At 43.5% G+C, this 12,436-nt stretch overlaps 1 protein-coding gene across 3 annotated transcripts in view; it reads right to left on the bottom strand.

The window, feature by feature from the left end:
• CHRM4 (cholinergic receptor muscarinic 4) overlaps positions 1-11,980 on the bottom strand; it is a 94,001-nt gene extending 82,021 nt beyond the window's left edge. For all 3 annotated transcript variants that reach the window (XM_029582387.1, XM_029582388.1, XM_029582386.1), the window contains exon 1: positions 11,643-11,980. The gene's annotated coding sequence lies outside the window, so the exon portion shown is untranslated. The remainder of the gene's footprint in view (positions 1-11,642) is intronic.
• Between the last annotated feature and the right edge of the window lie 456 nt (positions 11,981-12,436).

Here is a 12,436-nt window from a genome sequence, read left to right as displayed (position 1 = left end):
ACAAAAACAACCAAAAAAAAACAAACCCAAACCATCCTAGAAGCACAGACCAGATGTATTTCATGCATTAAGAAAAGTGGAAGGAAGGCAAAATGATTAGCGGCATGGTTAAAAGGTGAGGTAAAGAGGCTATTTTAGCCAAAAAAAAATCTTCATTCAGAAATTGGAAGAAGGATCAATCAGAAGAAAATAGGATAAAACATAAGCATTGTCAAGTTAAAGGTAGATTCAAAATCTGCAACATAGATGTTTGCCACATCAGGGGCCATGGCGGCACCCATGGCAACGTCCCAAATTTGCAAGAAAAATTGCTCTTCAAATGCAAAATAATTTTTAGTTAAGGTGAGTTCTAAGAGTTGCGCAATGAACTCTGTAGGGATGCGCTGGAAGAGAGCACATGCTTGTTTGGAAATAATTGATAGAGCTTGATCCTGAGCTATAACTGTATATAGAGATTCTCTATCAAAAGTAATCAGCAATTCATCAGATGAAACACTGAGGGATTGTAAAAATTGTAACATGTCCGTGCTATCTTTTACATAAGATGTAATATTTTGAACAAATGGTTGCAATATCCGGTCCAAAAAAATTGAAAGTGGTTGAAGTACAGAATCGTTGGCAGAGACTATAGATCTTCGGGAGGTTTATCCAAGGTTTTATGTACTTTGGGAACTACGTACAAAAGTGGTATTTTAAGATGTTTGATGAGAAATTCTTTTTTACGAAGTTAAAAAAAACCGGATGAGTATCCATATTCAACTAGTTTAATTACTTCTGCCAAAATCTCAGGAGTAGGATCCATGGATAATCGTTGCTAGAAGTCTGTATTGGATAACTGACGGTGGGACCGACTGAGAATTACAATGGCTCCTCCTGTGTCAGCCGGTTTCACAATGATATCACTCCTGGTGTTTCCATTGTTGCTCTGCATATAGTGAGGCTGGCTTGCTGTGGGATTCAGTTCAGTTCAGTTCTCAGCCCGTTCCTGTTTATACTTTCTCATCTCTTTATTCTGTATTTGGTCAGGGTCTCTCTGGGTTCTGCATATGTGACAGAGTTGAGATACTTTGCTGGCAAGTAATTTCTGTGTAGGGATCTATAGCAGCCTGGTTTCCTAATAAGACTTTTATTGGTGTTCTAGGGCCTGATGTAATATGTGTAGTGTTGCCTTTTCATAGATAAGGTCGTTATGATATGGGAAGTTCACTATAGTGTAATGGTAATTCTGTTTATTCATAGCTTTCTGAGGGCCAAGCCCACACATTACCACAGGCATTGTGAGTATCTTTCTGGCAGTGCCTGTAAATATAAGATGCAGGATGTGATGGTTTTGCCTCAGACTGTACTTTTGAATGTTCTTTTTCATCTAAAATGTGTTATAAATGCATAATGTAACTGTGTGTGTCTGTAAAGGGTGTGCAAGACGTTTTGCCTAAGGTGCCTTCCCTAGACATAGGTTCTGGGATGGGGGGGTGTCAGTTTTTAAAAAATAAAGCCCAACTCTGTCCTGCAATCTATATTTGATGGGCCCGAGACAGACACTGAATTAATTTTTTTTTGGGGGGGGGGGGGCAGCAAAAAAGCTAGCACTGGCCTCCACCCTCCCATTAGCTAAGGTCATGTTAGACTTGTCTAGTGCGCCTTTTCATTTTTGAATGCTCAAATCGCTATTCAGTGAAATAAGGCAGAGCACACACTCAGCACTGCACCCATGAAATAAGGCAGAACACACACTCAGCACTGCACCCATGAAATAAGGCAGAGCACACACTCAGCATTGCACCCATGAAGTAAGGCAGAGCACACACTCAGCACTGCACCCATGAAATAAGGCAGAGCACACACTCAGCATTGCACCCATGAAGTAAGGCAGAGCACACACTCAGCACTGCACCCATGAAATAAGGCAGAGCACACACTCAGCATTGCACCCATGAAGTAAGGCAGAGCACACACTCAGCACTGCACCCATGAAATAAGGCAGAGCACACACTCAGCACTGCACCCATGAAGTAAGGCAGAGCACACACTCAGCATTGCACCCATGAAGTAAGGCAGAGCACACACTCAGTATTCAGTGAAATAAGACAGAGCACACACTCAGCACTGCACCCATGAAGTAAGGCAGAGCACACACTCAGCATTGCACCCATGAAGTAAGGCAGAGCACACACTCAGTATTCAGTGAAATAAGACAGAGCACACACTCAGCACTGCACCCATGAAGTATGGCAGAGCCACACTCAGCACTGCACCCATGAAGTAAGGCAGAGCACACACTCAGCACTGCGCCCATGAAGTAAGGCAGAGCACACACTCAGTATTCAGTGAAATAAGACAGAGCACACACTCAGCACTGTGCCCATGAAGTAAGGCAGAGCACACACTCAGCACTGCACCCTTGAAGTAAGGCAGAGCACACACTCAGTATTCAGTGAAATAAGACAGAGCACACACTCAGCACTGCACCCATGAAATAAGGCAGAGCACACACTCAGCACTGCACCCATGAAGTAAGGCAGAGCACACACTCAGCACTGCACCCATGAAGTAAGGCAGAGCACACACTCAGCATTGCACCCATGAAATAAGGCAGAGCACACACTCAGCACTGCGCCCATGAAGTAAGGCAGAGCACACACTCAGTATTCAGTGAAATAAGACAGAGCACACACTCAGCACTGCACCCATGAAGTAAGGCAGAGCACACACTCAGCACTGCACCCCTTTGTGCATTAGCCTGCATTTCGAAAGTCTTGATGCATTAGTTTATTACATTGGGAGTTAATGCATTTTGATGCACATGAGAAAAGAAAATGTACATTAAAACTGAGTTGATATATTTTATTCACGTTTTATTACATTGGCCCCACTGACAAGTACATTTTCAAAGAGCTGCAGGTGGCCGGCTCCTGAGGCATAGCTTGAGGGGTGGGTGGGATAGAGCCTGCTGGGGAAGCACAGACCAGCAGCCGGCCAGCGCACAGAAAATATTTCTGCTCCAGTAACGAGGTAGGGAAGTTCCCTCCCAGTCCAATCTTTAATTGGAGTGGACTAGAACTGGATGAAAGGCTGATCACGTTGCCGCATGTAATTTGAAAGTTTCACCCCTGTGCGTGCGAGTATTGGTTCACCCACACCTACATGGGCAGATATTAAAATCTAGCATGTATGTACACACAGACATATTTTTCTAACATGAGCTCGCCACTGTACACGTTATAAAATCAGCATATCCTTGTGCACGACCTAGTGAAAATTGACCCTTGAGATTGTAAGCTCTTTGGAGAAGGCACAGTCTAAACCTGGTGTTGATCACTGAGGGTACTGCATACAGTACAAGTGAGACAGAAGAAATGCTGATGAATGCTATGGCTGATTTCCCCTCTGTTTCCTGGGTCTCTGCTGTCTGTTCACTGTAGATGGTGGGGGATGGGAAGTGCCATGGTTTTTTTTTCTTTGAGCCACATATTGCGGGGATGTTTATGTTTTGCTCCATTTAAACCAGCACATTATCTTCTCTGATTAAAAATGCATAAAGGGATTATTTTAAAACAAAGCCCAGAAAAAGCAGGGGCTTAGTGTTTGTTTCTCCTATAGGCACAGCTGTGGTCTGTGTCCCAGAGGCAGAACGAAAGCAGGCTAGGCGCCCTATTTATTATTAGCTTTCTGCTGGTACCAACAGGTATAAAACCATCTTTATTAGTCTGTACTTTGCACATAGACATAAAACAAAGCAGAAAGCTATACAACATGAAGAGGTCTATGACATCTGTAATTCAGTTTCCTTCTGGCAATTAGAAGACAGAAGTAGGACACAGAGTGGAAGGCTTTTCAGATTCAGTAGGAAGAGAGAAGAGTAAAGATAAAGGAGGGATAAGAGGGGAAGAGCAAAAGGAGGAATACAGAGGAGAGAACAAGAATGGGAACGGCAAGGAGGATGGAGGGAGAGGGAATGAGGTAGCAGCGGTGGAAGTAAAAGCAAAGTCGTGGGCTGCCATCCCCTTCTCTGTCTACCAGCAGAGGAGGATCCCGGGGAGCCATTTAGCCTGGCATTGATGCCACATGGTGAGAACAGGAAGAAAGTTACACGTCCATCTTGAAGTTCTGCAGTGAATGCTATTTCTTTTCAGATGTTTATATCCCGCCTTTACAAACAGAATGGGACACACACACATCCTGCATCCAGCGAAAAACTAGGATGCTTCCCCTTTTTACTCCTTTTACAAAAAAGAAGATTCAGATTCTGGTGTCATCCCAAGAACAGCATTCAAAAGAGCCACAAACCACCCCAAGAAATATAAAACTAAAGTAACAAGTGAGTGAAACATACAAGCAAACCAAAGGGCAACTAAAATCAACAACAATTTTGAATGTATAACACCCAGTATTAATACCACAAAATTCAAACCAAGTACAGCAATTACATACTAATTACAGATACGTTAAAATTCTCATAATAAGATATGAACCATTTTTAAAGACAATAACTAAGATTGTAGAAGCAGTGTTAAGAGTCATAGGGGGCCAGGGGGATGAGAGGCAAGGTCATTGCTGAAGGAAGACACCAAATAGCTGCTAACAGATTAATAAATTATACAGATATAAGTACTTATTACAAATAGTAATGGTCAGATGATTAAGAGATATTTTGTGCTGTATATCTTAATATCAAAAACACACAAACCACATTAGTACATTGTATCCATGATTCAGAACATATATTGAAATTGTATCAGTTATAAGATCACAGACAATGTAAGATACAAAAACCTCACTAGGATCATACAAAACATCCTGAATTCCCATATATATATACCCACTAGCTCAATCCTTTTATGTACCCAACAAAAGGCCTTTGTTTAACCAATGGCTTCCTCAGGGGATGTCAACGAGTGCTACCGCTCCATGCAGGTTACCCCCATGTTTCTGTTAAGGGCAGTAACTGCCGCTCTGTGCAGGTTACCCCCATGTTTCTGTTAAGGGCAGTAACTGCTGCTCCGTGCAGGTTACCCCCATGTTTCTGTTAAGGGCAGTAACTGCTGCTCCGTGCAGGTTACCCCCATGTTTCTGTTAAGGGTAGTAACTGCTGCTCCGTGCAGGTTACCCCCATGTTTCTGTTAAGGGTAGTAACTGCTTCTCCGTGCAGGTTACCCCCATGTTTCTGTTAAGGGTAGTAACTGCCTCTCCGTGCAGGTTACCCCCATGTTTCTGTTAAGGGTAGTGACTGCCGCTCCGTGCAGGTTACCCCCATGTTTCTGTTAAGGGTAGTGACTGCCGCTCGTGCAGGTTACCCCCATGTTTCTGTTAAGGGTAGTGACTGCCGCTGCGTGCAGGTTACCCCCATGTTTCTGTTAAGGGTAGTGACTGCCGCTGCGTGCAGGTTACCCCCATGTTTCTGTTAAGGGTAGTAACTGCCGCTCCGTGCAGGTTACCCCCATGTTTCTGTTAAGGGTAGTACTGCCCTCCGTGCAGGTTACCCCCATGTTTCTGTTAAGGGTAGTGACTGCCGCTGCGTGCAGGTTACCCCCACGTTTCTGTTAAGGGTAGTGACTGCCGCTCCGTGCAGGTTACCCCCACGTTTCTGTTAAGGGTAGTGACTGCCGCTCCGTGCAGGTTACCCCCACGTTTCTGTTAAGGGTAGTGACTGCCGCTCCGTGCAGGTTACCCCCATGTTTCTGTTAAGGGCAGTAATTGCTGCTCCATGCAGGTTACCCCCATGTTTCTATTAAAGGTAGTAACTGCTGCTCCATTCAAGTTATTCCCAAGCCTTATTTTAAGGGTAGTAATATTAACAATCAAAACCAAGCACTATCCAACCCATAACAAAATTACTGCTAGTAACATGTTTACGGTGTGAGCAGCCTTCTTGATAATTCAGGCAATGCTGCTTGAACGTGCTTTGCTTTTGGACTTGGCCATAGAAGCAGTCCTGCGCTTTATCCTTAATGTCTGTGCATCTGTACCCCGGCCTGTAAAAGTCAAGGCTCTGACTTTTTTCCTGCACTGTCAAAGCAGAGAGATGTTGCAATTGTGTCAATTATGAAAACTAATTGGTTAAGGGTTGCAATCCCCGTGCCTTCTTTTAGGGGTAGCAGCTGCTGCTCCGTGCAGTTTTCCTCCATGAACCCTTTTCTCTTCTTCTCTACCTGTAGCCTTTAGGGGTCTGTAGTGTTTATCCCATTCAGTGTTTGAGTTTGTTTACTGTTTTTATCTTCACCACCTCTTCTGGAAGGGAATTCCAAGCATTCAACACCCTCTCTGTGAAGAAATAGAATCAACATCAGGAAACGAGGCCACTGCCCTGGACTTTCATGACGTGACCTTTAGTTCTAAAGGTTTCTTTCCAACGGAAAAGGTTTGTCGTTGATTGTGCAACATTAAAACCTTTCAGGTATCTGAAGGTCTGTATCTTATCTCCCTGCACCTCCTCTTTTGGGGTCCTTCCAAATGCTGACCCCACACCCTTTTGGTTGCCCTTCTCAGGACCACCGCTGCCCTATTTGCCATTTTTTAGATACGGGCTCCAGAACTGAATGCAGTACTTATTTTCTTCTACCTTTTCTTCCCCTTCTCACCTAGTTCTTGTTTTTTATGATCGTGTAATAGTTAACAGCTCATGGCTCACTCTTGATGCAGGCTCCTCTAGCAGCAGAATCATTTCTATTACTGATGTTCTTAATAAATAAGCTAAAGTTAACTTCATACTGTAAGAAACTTCTCCTTTCTGGCAATGGGTCAAACTACCACCACAGCATTTTAATAAAGTTAAAACAATAATTTAGTAAAAGCATCTAAAACAAATACTTCCTGCAGTATGGTTCAGAGTCAAGTTCAGGTAGGATGTCCTTGATTTTAGACATAAATGTAACCCAAAGAAACTGAGATGTGGAATCTAGTATAAGAAACTTGCTAAAGTAGCAAAAGAGTAGTAAACAGTTATCGTATCACATGAGAGAGCAGTTTTAATTGAGGCATGTAATGATAAAGTCAAGCACAATAGACATGGTGACTTCATTTGACAGAAAAAGCCAAAGTGAATCAGAATCCAGCAGCTTACTAGGATGAAGGCCTATGGGGCATTAAATGTCACCTGTAACAAGGTTTGAGAGAGAGTGTGTGTTTGTGATACACCTGATGTACAAACTCAGTTGGGGGATATATTGTGCAGGAAATAATTTGTAACTATTTAAAAAATTCTGTTGAGGAGGAGGAGAAGGAATTACCTGAAAATTGCTTGGCCGGCCCGAGGGGTAAGAGAGGCTTGCCCAACAGAGCAACGGGACTTCCGGATTCGATGTCATCGGGGCGGAGCCGGCAAGGTCTTTAAAATCTGACCCCCTTGCGGCACGCAGTCGACGCCGGCTCGCGCCTAAGGGGCGCGCGGCTTTGCCTGGAAGCTTAATTCTTTTTCCCTTTGATCATTAAAGATCTTCTCCTCCGCACAGTAAGTGATTTCATTTTAATTCAATTATTTAAAAGAATTCTCTGAAACCTCCATTGGCTGGAAATTTTAGACACTGGAGAGTTGAATAGCTTTCGCATTTCCTATATTTATTCCTATCTGGTATTGAGAAATGCCACATACTAAAAGGAAGGGGAAACTAAGGGAGGTAGTGGCTACATCCTCTCCAGCGACCCCTTCCCAGCTAAAATTGAAAGCTTTTTCCACTCAACCCCAGAAGTTACTCCCTTGAAGAAGGCGCTGTGATGTCTATAAAGGAGCATAAAATGGCATCACCTGCCTCAGTTATATCTCTGAGTCCAGGAGCACCGAATACTCCTTCACCTCCCCTTGGTGAAAATTATCTACATCAATTTTTCTGATTAAATGTGTTACCATTAGGGGAAAAGGCTCTACAAGAAGAGGAGGTGTAGAGCCTTGTATAATAGATGAAGGAGAAGGCTCTGACACACATAAAATTGGGAATAATGCCAGAGCCTCCAAATCAGAGCTCACTATCCCCCAAAATTTGAAAAACCAATGAAAATTACGCTTGACAACGTCTGGTCAGCCATATGAAATTAGAAAAATCGATAACTACCCTTACAAATGTAGATACAGACGTAAATAAAAGAATGTTAAATATAGAACAACAGAACGAGACACAAAAGATACGAATGCAGGACTTAGATCAGAAGGTGATACAAATGGAGAGAATACAAACAGGGTTAATACAAGGAGAATTGACAGCAAAAGAAGATGGAGAAAATTGAAAATGAACTGAAATATTTAAATTTAAGAGTGATCAACTTTCCCCAAATAGAGGGGATCTCAGTTCTGGAACAATTTAAACAATATATGGGTACGATATTAAAAATACCAAAAGAATCTTTACCACCATTGGCAAAATTACTTTCTTCCTGAAAGGGGTCCGAGAGAACAAGGTGGACAGCAAGATGGACAATCAAAACCGTTACACATCACTGAACTGCTAGAAACATTGAATGAAGAGATAGTATATAAGAGAGGGATAGTTCTGGTTAGATTTATCTTTCCCTCCGACAGGGATATGGTGCTCAAATTATTTTTGAGAAATAGGGCTGTAAAATATGATCAGCAACTTTGTGAGACTGGAAAATTGGGCATCCAAATGGCAGATGAAATTTAATGTGGATAAGTGCAAGGTGATGCATATAGGGAAAAATAACCCATGCTATAATTACACGATGTTGGGTTCCATATTAGGTGCTACAACCCAAGAAAGAGATCTAGGTGTCATAGTGGATAACACATTGAAATCGTCGGTTCAGTGTGCTGCGGCAGTCAAAAAAGCAAACAGAATGTTGGGAATTATTAGAAAAGGAATGATGAATAAAACGGAAAATGTCATAATGCCTCTGTATCACTCCATGGTGAGACCGCACCTTGAATACTGTGTACAATTCTTGTCGCCGCATCTCAAAAAAGATATATTGTGATGGAGAAGGTACAGAGAAGGGCAACCAAATGATAAGGGGAATGGAACAGCTCCCCTATGTGGAAAGACTAAAGAGGTTAGGACTTTTCAGCTTGGAGAAGAGAAGACTGAGGGGGGATATGATAGAGGTGTTTAAAATCATGAGAGGTCTAGAATGGGTAGATGTGAATCGGTTATTTACTCTTTCGGATAGTAGAAAGACTAGGGGGCACTCCATGAAGTTAGCATGGGGCACATTTAAAACTAATCGGAGAAAGTTCTTTTTTACTCAGTGCACAATTAAACTCTGGAATTTGTTGCCAGAGGATGTGGTTAGTGCAGTTAGTATAGCGGTGTTTAAAAAAGGATTGGATAAGTTCTTGGAGGAGAAGTCCATTACCTGCTATTAAGTTCACTTAGAGAATAGCCACTGCCATTAGCAATGGTAACATGGAATAGACTTAGTTTTTGGGTACTTGCCAGGTTCTTATGGCCTGGATTGGCCACTGTTGGAAACAGGATGCTGGGCTTGATGGACCCTTGGTCTGACCCAGTATGGCATGTTCTTATGTTCTTATGGATTTTTCCCGATGTAACAAAATCTACTCAAAGTAGGAGAAAGGAATTCTTAGCCTTAAGACAATTAGCAGATAAAGTGGGAGCCCAAATGACTGTTTATTACCCCTGTAAATGTATGTTAAAATTAAAGAACAAAAGCTATATCTATTTTGAACCTTCTGACTTAAAGTTCTTGGAGACTAAGAATTTATTGGGGGAAATGACTTCTGAATAAAGGTATTCGCAAATATTAAGAAATGGGGTAAATGTTCCAGATATATTTAAACTATTACTTTGTTTATGCTCAATTAAGGAATTTATTTCCAGCTATTTCATGGTAATAGGATGTCAAAGGTTCAGATATATTCTATAGATGATTTATTACATGTTGAGATTAATGTTCTCACTTAATATGGTTAGTAATGTATAAGTAGACATTTGTATTGTATAATGGCTGAGTTATGTCATGAAATTAACAAAACTCAATAAAGATTAAATATAAAAAAAAAATTCTGTTTCTGAAAAGAGGATGTTGCATCATGCCTCCAAAATACATTATAATTTCAGCATTACTCACTATATATTCAACATTTTAAAATGAAACCTATTCCACTCCACACCAACCACCATCATGATTATTATGTGGATTTGGTTCCTTCATAAGGTCAAATCTGTTGTATATAAATTATACATACAGACCTCCAAATGTTCCCTGGAACTAGGTTGAGCATTAACTGTTGTCCTTGGTTTCAACACTCTGGACAAGGAATGTGCCAGCACTGGTTTTAGCAAAGGAGCCGTCACACCTTAGTCACACACAGCTCTGCTGATAATTCAGCCTCAAACTTGAGGAAGCCTGCTTGATTATGAGAACTCAGCTAATAAATATTTACTTTTATGCTTGCCTTGTTAGCTATTTGTCTTAAGTAAGACCAATCATTTTTCCCGTGGGTACAGACAGATTTCCTCCGTTGACAGCAGGCAGCTCTCATTAGCAATGTACTCTGGGCTGTGGGACCCTGCAGCCTCCACAAGCCTGGGTCCCCCTCTCCATTTCCTACACCCAGATCCTGCTGCCTCAGCAGACTGAATACATGTGCTGAGCGAGTGATAAATGATAAGTTGGCTAAAAAACATCCTGCTCCTCATTCAGAATCTACCACCTGACAGAGACTTTTCAATAGATGCTGCAAACTCTGATTAAAGAATTTTCCGTACAGATACTAAACTGCCACAGCTATGTTTGTTTTATCTGTCTGGGTAATGTGGGGACTCCACGGTGTCACCTTGTCTTCTTGTTTTAGGTGGAGAAGGAGGGAGTCTGTAACATCACAGGAATATATTTCTTCAATGCTTATGCTAAAAGTTGAAAAACTATCAGCAAGAACTAGGTTGTCACAGAGACAATTCCAGAACGGGACAGCTGATGTTTAACTACTGTTTTTAATTGGAAGTATCTCGGCACGCAGAAGTGTTGTGCTTTATTTTCTGATGTAGCTGGGTCTCTGTGGGATTTCCCTCCTCCCGCTCCCAGCAGAGCACTGGTGGTGGTGGGGATTAGTCCCCCATAATCTGGTGCTTGCTTTGCCTCTCTGCTTTTTTTTTTTTTTTTTTCACCTCCTTGGACTTGGGACAGTTGTTCGCAGCAGCATCTGCCAAGCTGAGAGGCTCTGCTGTGGCATCAGACTTTCTAGTCACTCTGGGCCTGTGCTGTGAGCTTAGAGTAGGGTGGCTGAGCCAGGTGTCTCTTACAGTGTAATGGTGTCAGCATGGGTCCCGTTTGAAAGACAGAACGAGACAAGAGACGAGCATTTCTGGGTGCCAGCTGCGACACAGAAGCACTCTTAATATGGTAAGAGGTAGCTGGCAGATCACAATTTCTGCATCTGTTTCTCAAGCAGCGTGTGTCTAAGTATTTATTGCTTGAGGAACAGAGGCACAACTTAGTATGAAAGCTTGTGGAGGGCAAAAGCTCTCTCTCAGACAAACCCCAAAATACATCCAAGGACCCCTGGGAAACATCCTGGAAAGACCCTCAACAGGAGAATGTTTTAAAGAGAAAAGTTTCTACTAAATTCTCCCTCCACGTCCTCTCCTCTCCCCACTGCCATTAAATAACCAAGCTGGGTTCAAGCTCAGCATCCCATTTCAGGTCTTGCTCTGTCCTGCTCAGCTATATCTTACCGTCCACAGTGTGTGAGAGGTGCAGCAGGATGGCAAGGAGCAAACCGCAAAGCAGTGGAGCTCTGCCCTGTTCCATGGTGAAACCGCAGCCGCAAGGCGAGCACGGAGAAAGACTGAGAAATCCTGGGGCCAAGGGGGAGCCTGGCTGGTTAATATTGAACTGACATGCAGAAATCAGAAGAAAAACGTCACTCATCCCAGGACACCAAGTCCTCACCCTCTCTGTGTCAGCATCAGTCAACCTACAGGGCGGTGAACTTCCTCGCAGCAGTGCCCTGTCAGTGCCAGCTGGGACTCCAGCAGTGTGAGCTTCCTCGCAGCAGTGCCCTGTCAGTGCCAGCCAGGACTCCAGCAGTGTGAGCTTCCTCGCAGCAGTGCCCTGTCAGTGCCAGCTGGGACTCCAGCAGTGTGAGCTTCCTCCCAGCAGTGCCCTGTCAGTGCCAGCTGGGACTCCAGCAGTGTGAGCTTCCTCCCAGCAGTGCCCTGTCAGTGCCAGCTGGGACTCCAGCAGTGTGAGCTTCCTCCCAGCAGTGCCCTGTCAGTGCCAGCCGGGACTCCAGCAGTGTGAGCTTCCTCCCAGCAGTGCCACCAGTCCCAGCCAGGACTCCAGCAGTGTGAGCTTCCTCCCAGCAGTGCCACCAGTCCCAGCCAGGACTCCAGCAGTGTGAGCTTCCTCCCAGCAGTGCCACCAGTCCCAGCCAGGACTCCAGCAGTGTGAGCTTCCTCCCAGCAGTGCCACCAGTCCCAGCCAGGACTCCAGCAGTGTGAGCTTCCTCCCAGCAGTGCCACCAGTC

This window comes from Rhinatrema bivittatum, chromosome 17 (assembly GCF_901001135.1).
Source record: "Rhinatrema bivittatum chromosome 17, aRhiBiv1.1, whole genome shotgun sequence".
Lineage (NCBI taxonomy): Eukaryota > Metazoa > Chordata > Amphibia > Gymnophiona > Rhinatrematidae > Rhinatrema > Rhinatrema bivittatum.
Note: the sequence above shows the minus strand (reverse complement) of the source record. Positions and strands in the feature narration are given on the sequence as shown.